At 38.0% G+C, this 14725-nt stretch overlaps 1 long non-coding RNA gene across 1 annotated transcript in view; it reads right to left on the bottom strand.

Moving 5' to 3' along the window:
* Positions 1-271: 271 nt before the first annotated feature.
* The window catches only part of LOC140595190 (uncharacterized), a 50014-nt gene continuing 35560 nt past the window's right edge, over positions 272-14725 (bottom strand). The window contains exon 2 of the long non-coding RNA XR_011996643.1: positions 272-2726. This is a non-coding gene — a long non-coding RNA (uncharacterized lncRNA). The remainder of the gene's footprint in view (positions 2727-14725) is intronic.

Raw genomic sequence — 14725 nt, forward strand, 5'->3', positions numbered from 1 at the left:
AGCAGGGGGTGCCAAGAAGAGCAGCCACTCCCACTTTCTGTTTGTAACAGTTCATACCCACCCCCAAGAAAGCTGAGGACCTGGAAGTGAAAAGGTGGCATGTGTACTTCTACGAAAAGAGATTGTGAACTCTCTGGAGAGGTTTTTAAGAATTTGTGAGGATTTAACTAAGAATTCATGTCAGAACAAAATTTATGAGTGATTAACCAGATCAGAAAATTGAAGCTTTTAAATTCTAACTGCAAAATACGATCTTTCCAGAAATCAGAGATCATCTTCTTATTTTTATTTACTGAATTTGCCACACAGATTTAATTTTTACATTTCCTGCTCTTGAAAGATTCACACACACGTTAGCCTCTCTTCTTTTTATGCACAGTGCATTGAACATCCTAGGGAATTAATAAATGTTTATTAAGTTAAACTCAAATGCCTGGTCTCCAGATACTGAAGCAAATTCTATTTCCATTTAACATATAGCAGTGGATCACCCACCAATGCTTTCCCAGCACCATAGTGCGAATTTCAAGGGGACACAGGGTTTTTATTTTACAATTCCATTTCATGTATGCATCAGAATATTTTACCTCACACACATGGGCAGGCGAGCTGCTATTAAATTAAAATGTGATGCCAAATACACTTTAAAAGAACTGCGGAGAGCAAGGTAATGGCCTCCTCTCACCCTCCCAGAGTAGCATCATGTGGATAGTCATGGATTAATATTTCTGGATTTGTATTATGTGGAATAATTTCCACATCTCTGACCTGTGAGCTAGAAGTCTGGACATCTTTGATGCCTATGACTGGCAGTTTTTACCTTTGCAAATCCTTTGGTATGCAACCAGTGCTGCATGATACACGTAGTTGACTAAATATTTATCAAATATTCATACAGTTACTCAGCGGATTAATTATTGAACAAGCTTCCACTGAACTATCTTTCTTTTTGCTACAGCTAATTCTCTGTTGCTCAGTTGACATATGTTCTGGGGAAGCAGGGAAATAGCCAACTCAGCAAGTTTTATTACTTTCAAGGTTATGCATTTAAGTGTGGGAAAGCAAGACACACATGAAAGCCCACATCACTGATTTGGCTTGCTTAAAAGATTATTTAAAGATACACATGAACCTCCTAATGGGTTTGGCTTCTTTTTTCTTTTTGAACAAGTTTAATTTTTAAAGTAAATTTTTTATGACCTATTAACTGACAAGGAAAGGGAACTCTTTAAATAGGTCAGAATAATTTTTATTTTTGTGGGGACTTATTACAAAATATTGTCCGGTGCATTGTTTTATTTACTTTTCCATAGGAAACCCAAGATGTCTTCCTAGTCCCATTTTACAGAGGAGGCAGATGAGGTTCTGGGTTATCCATTGATTTCCCCAAATTCCCACAGCTAATAAGTGGCCAAATTGGCACTGGAACTTGTGTCCTAGTTTATCCAATATAGCATAGTTGTGTATAACAAAGGGAAAAAATGGAAATAGTTGCTATTTGGATAAATAGATTTTTGTTTTAGCAATTTTTTAATTGTTCTCTGTATTTAGAATTGGAATTACATTATGCACAATTTTTCTCTTGTTCTTGATAAGCAATACCACAAAGAAGTTACTGTTCCCATAAACCAGAGAAGAAACAGGGGAGGAAATAGCCCTGGGATCTTGGCTGCTCACAGAGCAGCTGCTTTAGAGCCTTAGGATAGGTAGAAACATGATGAGCAGGTGTTTGGTGACAAAGCGTTCATGTCATGACTCTTTTTTTTTTTATTTTTTGTATGTTTAACTTAGAATTTGTACTCTTCAGGGGAATATCAATTTCTTTATGGAGTTTGGTTTCTACTTTCAGTTAGATCTAGAGGAGGAATAGATCTCAAACTACCATGTATCATGAATCTCAGTATTTCTATGTTTAAATCCAGTGCAGTGTTCTCATTTCCATTTTTTAAAAATTGTGTCATCAAGCTTTTTCCCCATTAAACATTCTTAGGAAAACATAGTTTACTTCTAAATGCTACATTTCTTGATTTTTCTCTAAGGATATTACCATAATCTACCCATTTTGGCAGTCTGCTCAAAATCTTAACAATAGGAATTTAAACAATATTTTTGGCATCATGGTAAATAAATATGGTGAAATAAAACACTTCAACATGCCTTCAAATTATCCTTTTGTAAGAAATGTTTAAAAGAAAACTATTTTCTATACACATGACCATTAATATCTATTATAGATAGGCCAGGATTTCAAGGTTACTGACCAACCATTAATTTCTAATGTATTATCTCAAGTAAATAATAATACAAGTTACAACATTATCAGCAGATGTGTTCATGTTGTAAAACACGGATGGTATATTTAATTAGTGGTAAGTAATACAAATGCTTGACATAAACTCTTGAGACTTCAGATATGGAGATGTTTTGTGAAAAGCTTTGAAATCCACTGGCATACGCCATTCTTTCATTCAAGACAAATATGTGGGCGAATCAGCAGGAGTCCATTCTGGCTTCCAGAGAGTGCCCTGGAGCTGTCCACAGGAAGGTGCTGGAAAAGGCAGCCGCAGATGGTCCAGGTACACAATTATTTCAGCCCGAAATGCAGCAGAATAATCAGACTCATGTTAGAGTATTGGTACAATGTACATGACCTGGAAACTGCTTCATGAAGGTTGCAGGGCCATCTCCAATCTCCTTTGATAATTATTTTTAAAAAGATGATTTCTCTAAAAAATAGGGAGAAGAGTCAAATAAGACAAGGAATAGCTTATGTAGTCTCATAGATATAAATGACATTACTAATATGTACCTGGCTGAATTGCTAAATAATTGGCATTTTATCCCAGAACATTTAAAGTTCTTTATTAAATAATATAAGTTCAGATTGTATAGATTTTCTTAGTATTTCCAACTCCATGTTGGAAAATCGAACGTCATTTTAAAAATCGGCTATTTACCCCCAGTAGAATTGCCCTTCTAGTAAACTGAAAGGGAAGGGGACAAAAGGATTTGTAGTTCTAGCAATATACAAGGACTGACTTTCAGATCCATGGTAAAGGTCAGGTGTAATATTCAAAAACAAATTAAAAGGCAGCCATTCTATTGGACTCAGAAGATTCCAGCAAGCATTGGGCACCCATGGGCATTGGCTCAAAATGTGTTTATTGTGATCACACCCCAGATGATGCTGCAAGCACTATTAAGGACCCTATTCACCACCATCCTTCTTGCATTATGTATGCAGTTATTGTTTTGCATTATGCACTATCTAAAATGATACAAAAACATTTTGCTGAAAAATAAACCACTGGTTTTATGCTTAACACCAGGATTACAAAATGTGATGTCATGAATTATTCATATCATTCGATTTAATGTAATCATTTTCTCCCCAGCGCTAAGCCTCTGTGAATGGTGTCCTATGCAGCCACTGTTTTGAAGAACTTAATACTAGGGGGAGAAACACCTGGCATTAACTGACAGTGAATTAGGCTCATTGTCACTTTGGAAAAAAAATTGCAATTTAATCTTTGATCTTCTGTACATCCTAATTCCAAGGAGCATTTATCAACACCACAAAATGAACCAACCTTAGGAATTTATAGAAATATTGACCTCGACATTTAGGCATAGGCATATATAAAAGTACTCACATACATTTAAAATTTGAACTACAGAATGGAATTCATCTTTGTTTCTTTTGAAGCAATGATGGAATGTATTTGGAATGTGTTTACGCTAATATCAAATAGATTTTGATACACATTTATAATTTATTTAGATCAAATCTTTCAAAGGAGTATGGACCTTAGGACAAAGCATGTTGAGAAAGATAAATACATCAATGCAGCTTAGCCTACAGATTAAAGTAATTTATCTTTAAGGCAGTCCAAAAAAAAAATCAAAACCAAGAGTAGAGAGTGCTTCTAAATGCTTGAAACTTTATAGAGAAAGGACAGACATTGGCTTAAAACTGGTAGGAGCAACTTTTAAGAATCAGAATCCCCTTCTGGTAGCTTATCTTTGACTTTTAATCCATGCTTCAATATGGTGAAGTTATCCCAAAATATTTCCATTATCCTTAAATGAGCAGATGCTTCATTCTGGGATTGAATATAGAAACGTGTTATAGTGAGAAGAGTACAGAGCCAACAAACCTGACTCCTATTCCCAGCCTGTTTCCCTGCCCAACTCGTGAGCTTCTGAAAGTGCTAATGTCACCTGCCCTACCACCCTCGGAATGATGGAGGAAGACCCAAATGACATAATGAGTGGTAAAACACACGAGGTGATTCACAAATATGAGGAGCTATTATTTAAAACCAAAAATGTCTATAATTTGTACACATTTGCAATTATACATAAGTGTTCAAATGGATAAGTAAAGATACTTTATAGGCATCAGTAATAAAGTAAGATAAGTTTAAAAAAAAGGAATTCACTCAATAAGAACAAAAAAAACACCATACCAATTTAAGAATTAAATGGTACGCAAATCTATCTAGAATAACTTACCCATATAATTAGCAAGAGGAAGAAAAGTTTGTACATAGTGTCAGGAAAGATCTCAATTACTATTCCAGAACAATTTTTATCTCTCACAGCACCTAGCATAGCATCTTGCACACAGTTGGGACTCAGCACTGTTGCCTGATTGATAATGAAGACAGTTACCGTGGTCAATCCAACAGTAATTGAACATTCGTTTTTTTATAAGGTCAATGTAAAATCTGTCAACTGCTCCTCTGTGATAACAAATGCCTGGAAAACTTGAAACTCCGTCTTTACCAAATAATAAGAAATTGACAATATTTGCTACTTTCCAAAAAAAGCAGTGGGACATTTAAGGGGTGAAGGGAGGTAGTAAGGGAGGCAGAGCAGTGAATGGAAAACATTTCTTAAGCTAATGGCTTCTTCAATTTGCTTCTACAACATAGTTTCTTTTCTACTTAATAGCCTAGGTAAAGAAAAAAATTCTCTTTCCCCCAAATACAAACTATTAGGCATTTGTCTATTAATCTTAGAAGCATACTTCAACTAGTCTCATTAACATTGTGAACTGGGCCAGGAGGAAACCATGTCACATTATAAGAGCTGCCTTCCTCTCATTTCAAGAGCACCTTGACCTTCTCCAGGAGTCACATCATAGACTCCTATCATGGTTCTCACTGCTTCCCAGGGCAGGCACCCAGTCTCCCAAGAGCCCATCTCGGCACAGGGTGGTCCTCAGAGACGGTCTGCACAGGAAGCCTCTAGGGTTGGCTTTTCATTTGTTCACTCACACATTCACTCACAGTTTAAAAAAAATTATCATGTATTCAAATCCAAAAAAAAATGTTTGTGCTTAAAAAAAAAAAAATCTGGAGAACTGAGAACCAGAGCCAGTGCTTTAAGCCTCTCGGTGAAGCTACAGCCTAATTACTGCCTGCTGCGTGGCGCAGTTAAACACAATCAGTCAGAAAGCCTTAAAGATACAATATCCCTTTTCACAAACTGTCTGCTTGTCAATTCCAAGTCACCCCCCTGCTTTAAATCAACCAACCACAGAGCTGTTATGAACAGCAACTGATTTTCCATGCAGTGCTGCAAAACAAAATCACACCGTATCCTATTTTTAATGGCCACAGTTTTTCAACTGCATAACAAGAGTTAGCTGGCACTGCTGAGCTGAACGGTATCAAAAAAATGGGTTCAAGTAGAAATAGCATGGAACCCTTGAAGTGAACAAGTACAGACCCAATTACAAGTGCATTGTGATGCTCAGTACCAATTACATCCAAATAACAGTGGAGCAAATTTCCCCTTAATAGTTATATTGTAGACATCAACTTCTTTTATTTTTGTTCCTCCAGGATATAGCTTGATACTTAAAAGTGGGAAAAAAAGGCTGAATCATAAATATTGTTTTATTAGCATACAGTTTATTTATGCACAGAGGCCCTTCTATGGTGTCAGCTTGTAAGGACATGATATCTTGGTCATCACAGAGAGATGTTCTTTCCATAGAGTTCATGGTTTGTCAGGAATTTCACTTGGGAAAACCAGATTTTCTTTCTTGTGTATCTTTCCTCAAACAATATGCTTTTTAATTATTTGAGCCTTAGGGATATAAACAGGCAGTAACAGGGATTCTTTTTTTCTTTTTTAAAGAATCCTAGCCCCATCTCCAAAGAGGCGGGCAAAATTAGGCATTCCATGAATTGAAGGAGCTGCCACTTGGGCCTCTGGGGGCTGACATATGACAGATTCCTTAATAGCTAGAAGACGAAAGAAAGAGAAATGGGAAAACAAATGAGCTGAATAGAAGTTGAAAAGATGGAAAAGAAGGTGCATACAACAAATTGATCCTTAAAACACAGAGCCAAGATAAGGGAACAGAAGAGGCAAGGGAGACCAGGTTAAACAAAGCAAACAAGAAAATGTCGCTATCAGGTGTGTGTTGTGTTTCGTTGACAATCAGAGAATCACAGAGACAAGGGCTCTTCAATGTCAGCCTTTCTAACCTTGGACCACAGACTATCCCAGCAGTCACCCTTGCTCTGCTGGAACATTCTGCCACAGACAGGCAGCTTTCATTTGTTCCTTGGGTATTAACTTCACTTTCAATTTCTTGTAGGCCAATATGGGCCCTAGAGTAGTAACAGAGTGCCACATCTTTTCAAGGCTGGCCACTCAGGCTTGAGGAAAGTAGCAAGAGAAATTAATGATGTCTCCAGGGCTTTATCAACATGTTTCAGAGGATGGGAGTACAATGTGAGCAAATAGATCTTTCATTATTTGCCCCTTTGCTCTGCCCATTTTCTCTTTATTTGGAACTGGGAACTAGAGCACGTGGCCCAGGATTTCCCGCCAGCTTTGTATCCTTTGCTCTTTCCTCATTTCTGATTTAGCATGAGCTTCAACCTGAAACAAAATAAAGCAAAATGGGTTATCTATGGTGTGAGCTAAAATTTAAGTTCTTTAAAAGTTCTCACTTTGCATAAAAAGTAAGCTAAAGACATGCCACAGATTACAAGTAAGTGTTAGAAAACTACCAACCCATCTCTCATTCTAGAGATGAGGAAACTGAGGCCTCAGAAGAACATGATTCTAGAATACATTCGTCGTCAGCAGGCAGGGCATCAACGGCCGCCACACCTGGCACTGATTCCAAGACACGCGGTAGCAGTGGGAATGCTATTTATTGTACATAGTGACTCACAAATCTAGGTTATGTGAACTATAAAAAGCCTGACTCAGAGCTCCAGAGGAAGGAGCTAATACTATTGAAATATAGGACACAGATTGCAGTATTAGGATGCTTGTAGGATTATTTTCCAAGGCAGCTTTATCCAAAGCAGAACTGAATAGAGTCATACGTCCACTAACGAATATACGTCCAATTTCATAAGATAACCCAAAATACCTTTAATGACAATCAGCATACATACTTATGGGCATTTTTGGTGAGAGGGAGGGGGAATCAGAGGGATGGCTGAGGTGGGGGTGGAGGGGAGCCGGTAAAGGAGGCTGGGCTCTGTGAAGGGAGAAGGCCTGGGGGAAGCAGGAGAAGGCAGGAGCACCTGAGGTCCCAGGCCCACCAGCAACTGAGGACCATGACCAAGTCTTTGTCAACCTTTGCTCACTGTCTCTTTTTACCCTAGGGGAAGGCCTCCTCAGGAGACCAGGGAGAAAGGTTATAAACCTTTCCACTACCCAATCCAGACATCACCCAAAAATGTTAAGTCAAGTTTACCTTCAGGACCTTTGAATGATTTCAGTCCTTCCTGCCTTGGATCAGATTTCCCCACCCTCTGTCAATAGCTGACATTAACTTTAGTCACTGAGAGCCGAAATGACCCAAAATGCAAATGCTTGGATGAAGTAACGGTTAATCAGTGAATTAAGAAATAGAACCTATCCATCAAATGGAAAAGACTGATGTGTGATCTTTTCCTGTTTTGACGGGGGAGAGAGTCTGAAAACAGAAGGAGGGCACCAGCCACATCATGGCAAGGGAAGTGGGTTTTAAAGAACAGGGAGCCGAAGACACAGAAAGAGAACTTGAGCGACATCACAACCCAGCGGGGGCGTGGAAAGAGGCTTAGCATCAAGTGTATTTTAATCTGCAGCTAGGAAAATGGAGTTTTATCCTCAAATGATTTAGGAAGATTTTTGTGGGGGTGTTTGGTAGATGTTATTGAGAGTCTTATTGTTTGTTGCTTCTGTTGTTTTGAACATCTCTTGCTTCCTATAAAGAAATTTTTCCCCCAGGGGATCCTATCCCTGTAACTATATAGACTTAATTCTGGAGCACCAGTGCAATTAAAAGACGGTTCTAATTAATAGGCAATAGAATGGTTGTATGTAAAAGATTTACGCAGTTTATGCTTGGTGTACTAAACGAATCCAAGCAAAGTCACAAAAGGCATCAGAGCCCCATTAGAATTTATCAGCTGAGATGCTTGGAATATTTTTCACACCGGATAGTCACATTGCTCTCTGCAATTGGGATTGTACTAAGAGGGGGGGAAAGAGGGTCAATGTATTTTTCTTTACCGGTGGCAGTAAAATGGCTTCTCATTTCAGCTAAGTGGCAACCACCAGAGCAAAAGCACCCTTACTGCAGGAATGCTACTTCTGATCCACCTTAGAGAAACCTGAGAGAAGCACCGTGTCCAATTTTCTAACGGGCGGCTGCGCTGAGTGGGTCAGACTGTGGGCTGTGGAGTCAGTCGCCTTGGCTTCCAGCCTGGCCTTGGCCATGTATGAAATGGGGAATCCTGGGTAGGTAACTACTCTTGCTTGTTTCAATGTCCTCACGTGTCAAATGTGCTAGCATCCCCTTCTCCGAGGGCAGTTGCAAAGATTGCTTGAGTTAATTCACATAAAGTGCTCAGAATGTTGCCTTGAAGCCCACTGAGCACTAGATGAATTTTGCATTATGACTGTTATCTGGGTCTATCATTACAAATCTGTGATGCTGTTGTAGAGAAACAGCACGACCAGGTATATCCCATATTTCTTATGATTATTTTGGCCAGTGGATCTCATCATGCATGTTCGGGAGATGAGAAGAAGTTTGGAACTCTGGCATCCGAAATAAATACAGTTCTGCAATGTAATGCTGGGCAAACCATTATAAATCCACCTTCTCTTTAGTTAATGCCAATGATTTCTGAGCACTTGGGGGGAAAAAAAGGTTGACTTCCAGTTCTTCACAGAGGCTAAACACAGTCAGTCTTAAATACTGTGTTGCTGTTGTCACTTTCTCCTTTCTGAAAATTATGTCCTTGATATTCTTACTCCTACTCCTAACTCCCTACCCATCATAGAGCACCTTGGAAAAGTAACAGATTTAGAGGACTGGGCTTTGCTTGAGTCTAAGAGTGAGAAGGCAGGGAGTAAGGAGTTAAGGGGGACGCCAGTGATCACTTTGCTACTCTTGTCAACTCCCCAATTTCGGAACTCTCTGCCTACAGTTTGAGAATCATTCCTTGTGTGGCACAGTGTGCCATCCTCACAGCCACAGCACAGATGGTGCACTGGCCATACTCAGGGCCGGAATGGGGGGAATTGGGTAGCCACCATGCAGCATCCAGGCAGTGGTGGTTGTGTTTTAGGGGCAGCTTCAGGTGCCCAGTTCTGTGCTATCAGAAGTAAGTCTCAGGATTTAGTGCCCAGTGGCAGTGATCTCTCCACCAGGCTCCATTCCTGGCTGTATAAGCAGCTAAGCATAGTTCTCTGATTGGTGAAGTTTTTATAAGTTACCTCATATCTTCTTTCCATACATCAGTCACAGTGTCTGAGAACACTGACGGACTAGTACAGTGGACACACGATGGGGTTTTTGAGCCAGACATTTTCATAAATGTTAAAAAGGCTTCCATAATCCAATATCATCCTCATAAGCATTACCTTTCCTGAAGGAACTGCTTTCAGGGATTTCAGCATGGTTTACGTCTAAGATTCCTTCCCACTACAAGATGCTATTCATGCATGGGAAGACCTAAGTTGTGAAGCGCTAACATCCATCAATGATGACTTGTGGTCATCAGTACCACTAACTAATATTAAAAAAAAAAAAACCAGAATATTTGATACCACAGGTAAAATTTCATGTGTATTCACCAATTTTTCTTTCTCTGTTTTTCAAAGTTATGGATGGACTACATTCAACACCTAGTAGGAACTCAATCAATACTGCACCGAATTGAACTGAATTATGTCCATGGCTCCATTCAGCCAAGGACACCTTTTCCAATTTCTCAGCTTATCACCCACACTGGTCCCCTAACTGTGTTCACCTTCTTCCTGACCCCAAGTTCACTGGCATTGCTTTAATCACTTATCACTCCGTCTTCTTGGTCTATTCCCTGCAGACAAGCTCATTTCAGCTTCATCCTGACCCTAGATCACCAGTTTCTTTGCCAACTTTGTTTTCTTCCTTTTCAATCCATCTATTCCAACAAGCCTGTAGTCTCCTATAGCTGCCCAATCACCTTTCTCAGGATAGAGGCTCAGGAAATGTTTGATGGAAGAAATGAATAATTCGCTATCTCATAATGACTTTTTAAAACACCCTTGGCTTAATAAAAAAAAAGTTTATCATTTTTCTGATATTTCCTGTAGGTTAATAAGTACATATATTACACTTTTCTTTAAAAAGAGAAAAAAAATACAATTAAAAGCTTTCAAACATCACTTACACGTGTGCATATTTTTATTTTTGGTTTAACTTGTTTCGAAATAAGGCTTTTAAGGCTACCTGTGGTAAACGTTCTGTAAACTTTGAAAAGGGTGGCTCATTTTCAAAGCTCTTGCTCGTATCATCTCATACGGCCAAAATTATGTGATATAATGGCAATAATTAGCATTGCTATAGGCAAAGCTCATGAAGAAATGCCCCTTTTCATAACACTAAATAAATGTAGAGGACTGTGCCCTTTATTTAGCAAGACAGGGCCACTTTGACCTCACAGAAAAAGGTACTGGTATTAAGTGATTTGGTCTGAGACTTTCCCAGTTTGCACTGGAACACTGGAAATACTAGTTAAGTGTTGCATAAGTCTTTCATTTTAAACATTCCATCACAACATTTGCAAATACAGTGCTACTTCTGCCTTCCTCACAACTGCCCAGTTGTTTGCTAGGACACAAAGAGCTGGATTCATCAAAAGGATGACAGCAGGTAGCCGTTAAAAAATTTCAGCCACTAAAAAAGCATTTCTATTAATTTTTATCTTCCTTTAAATATTAATGAATAGTTCCAGTGATAATTAGCAATTTTCTCTAATTACAGAAAATTGGCACTTCACAAATAACAAACTCTGATATTATCTAGTATTGTGCCAGTTTTCCTATTAATTTGGAAATTCAGCAATTATCACCAGAACTATGTAGGTTAAAGTGTGTCAGATTCTAGATAAACAACTTAAAATACCCTGCAATATGAGGTTCAATGTCAAGGAAGTTCAATCTTGGCATTTAAAGAAAAAAAAAAATGCTAGTGACCACCACTGGCTATTGCAGCATTGTGGGAAGGCTTTCCAAGTTTTGTTTTATTTCAGCCTGGCCCTAACAGATGACATGGATTGCAGGACCCTGGACAGCATGCCTCATTATTGATTTGAAGAAGACAAAACAAAAATGCAAATTCTCAAATTGGAAACCAGCATATACAAAAATGCTGTATCAGATCCTAAGTGGATGCTATTATTAATTTTCTTCTAAACCCAACAAAATTTAGAGAGACAGAAATTCTCCAGTCTCTTTGTTGGGTGAGAAATAACTGACACTTTCATGCACTTATCAATCCCTGACATGCAAACGCCTCCCCGAATGCAAACCAATCCATATACGGACTGTGTTCTTGAGGATTACCTTGATGTTAAGAAGTCAGGAGTTGGAGGAATGCATTATAACTCAGTTCACTTTGGAAGAGCTTGTTTAATGCTGACCAATCACAAGCCCATAATTAACTGTGGTAACAGCAGGAATCATAAGATTGACGATTATTTTTCATCTTAATGCGTGTCAGGATCACTCTCAACACAATGTCACTTAGTTATATCTGGAACAGATCCTCATAAGTGCAACAACTAAAAGCAAATGCTTGACTAGGTCTTTCAGAAGTCTTTCCCAAACTCAGCAGTTCTGAGACCAAAATTCAGACTGCATTTGCATGTCACCAAAATAACTGGTTTCTGAAATGTATAAAATTCAGCCAACTGAATCAATCCACAGGAAGCTTAATCAGTTTGACAGATTTTTTTTCATTAAAATGATACGTGGTGTGTTTGTTGCTCAATCCCCCCCCCCCCTCAAAAAGGAGAGTGTGGTAAGGTGACAGGGGTGGTTAGATTTCTGTTACAAGATAAATAAAACTAGTTTCCAATGATACCATTCAGAAATTAAGAATAGATTAAAATATCGAACTAGGACTGTATTGAAAAATAGTGAAATTGATTTTCCACCTTCTTGGAGGAAAGACAAGAGAGGAAATGGACTGGAATTCCAATAAAAGAGATTGAAGTCAAAGAAAAACAAAATCTTGTCTTCAGGGGTTAGGAAACAAAGAAATGTATTAGGGTGAGATGGCAGAGAATGTTCTTTTCAGCAATGCTGTTTCCAGTACAGAATTTAGAGGCCAGGGAGATTATTGTTTCTATTATTCCCTTAGGGGTGAAAGAAAACCATGACAGTTCTCCATCTTTCCTCAGAACAAATCGGAACCAAGACTATGATGCCCCCTAACCTATTCAAATGTCCTTCCCTTAGCACTCACTACCTCATCTGATCTTCTTCCCATTCCACAGATGCCCTAGTTATTCCTACCATTGCCCCTTTAGCCTAAGGATGGTCGTCACCTTTTTTCTCTACTTTGGCAGATCCTGCCATGTTTCAGCCTCCCTGCTAAAGTTATACAGGATATAAGTAGCAATGCTTCATTCAGTTGGACAGTCCAACTGAACGTATTTCCTCTATTTATCTGAATCCTATCAGTATTTACAGTTTTATTTTAAATCTCACATCTTTCTAGAAACTTTTTTCTAATAGCTGCAGATAGCCATGACTCTTCCTCTTTGACAGTCTTGCAATATCACATGCTTTGTACCAGATATTTTGACATATGAATTTCATGTTGGAATTTTATTATTTCACTAAGTAGTACCATTTTCTAATTATTTTAGTACATGAAACATATGTCCCTAATGAAATTACAATATCCTTGAAAGCAAGAACAAATATCACCTTTCTTTTGTGTCATCTGCAGAGTCTAGCAAGGACTTGACAGAAAAGGCTCCTCAGAATTAGGTGCAATTCTAAGCCTTTATCACTGACCAGGTAGGTGATGTTATACAAGTTGTTAAGTCTCATCTATAAAAGGGATATAATAATTCCTACCTCACTTATTTGTTAAGAGGACTGAATACTCTTTTTTTAAAGGATGTATTTATTTATTTTGGAGACAGAGCATTTGAGCAGGGGGTGGGGCAAGGGGAGAGAGACAAGCAAACTCCCTGCTGAACAAGGAGCCCTGGGGCTTGGTCCCAGGATTCTGAGATTATGACCTGAGCCGAAATCAAGAGTCTGCCACTCAGGACGCCTGAGTGGCTCAGCAGTTGAGCCTCTGCCTTTGGCTCAGGGTGTGATCATGGGGTCCTGGGATCGAGTCCCATATCGGGCTCCCTGCAAGGGGCCTGGTCCTCTCTCTGTCTGTGTCTCTGCCTCTCTGCCTCTCATGAATAAATAAATAAAATTAAAAAAAAATGAGTCTGCTGCTCAACTGACTGTGCCATCTAGGCACCCCCTGAATACAATAATCTTTAGAAGTTCTTACATTAAACGGAATATGATGTATATTAGGAAGCGATTATTATTTTTTCATAGTCTATGTCATACATTATCACTTACATTTATACTATAAATATTTGTGGTCTTATCCGAAAGCAGAGGACTCTACTTGAAGCCTATTGTTATTGTTTGTAAAAAATACTAGAAGTTCTATTTTATTGCATTTTTTAAAAATAAACACTTGATTCTTCTCTTTCCCCATGAGTCACCTTTTTCCTCCATTCAGCCTCTGGTTTTCCTTCCTCAGGCTGTCTGATCACCCTGCTTTGTCTGGAGTAGTGGGATACGTCAACATCATTAACAAGTTTGGTCTACCTATACTCAACAAGTAAGGAATTCATATTTTCTCAAGAAAACTTGACACATTTATAAAAATTAATTACTAAGACTATAAACCAATATCCAAAAATCAAAGAATCATTAATACTCCAATCATATATTCCAATCACAATTCTATTAAGGCAATAACAAAAAGATAGATTTTAAAACACCATATATTCTGAAATTTTAAAAAAATCACTGTATTAAATAACTTAAGGGTCAAAGTGAAAAATAATGATGAAATATAAATTATAGTAAATTTTATAACTGAAAGATAATAAATTTTGATATAATAATAAACATATCAAAAGTTATGCCATATAGTAAAAGAAGTTTCTACAGGAAAATTTAGAATTTTAAAATTCTCACATAAAAAAAGAGAAAAGGCTGAAAATGATGTAAGTATCCAATTTTAGAAGTCTTAAGTATTATAAAATAAGCTCAGATAAAAGAAGAAAAAATAACGTTAAAGTATCAATCAGTAAAAATATCAATCAGTGCATATACAACAACAAAGATTCAAGAGAGAGAATCAAAACGATATTTTAAAAAAAGATTGATAAAGTAC

The sequence above is a fragment of the Vulpes vulpes genome, chromosome 13 (genome assembly GCF_048418805.1).
Source record: "Vulpes vulpes isolate BD-2025 chromosome 13, VulVul3, whole genome shotgun sequence".
Classification (NCBI taxonomy): Eukaryota; Metazoa; Chordata; class Mammalia; order Carnivora; family Canidae; genus Vulpes; species Vulpes vulpes.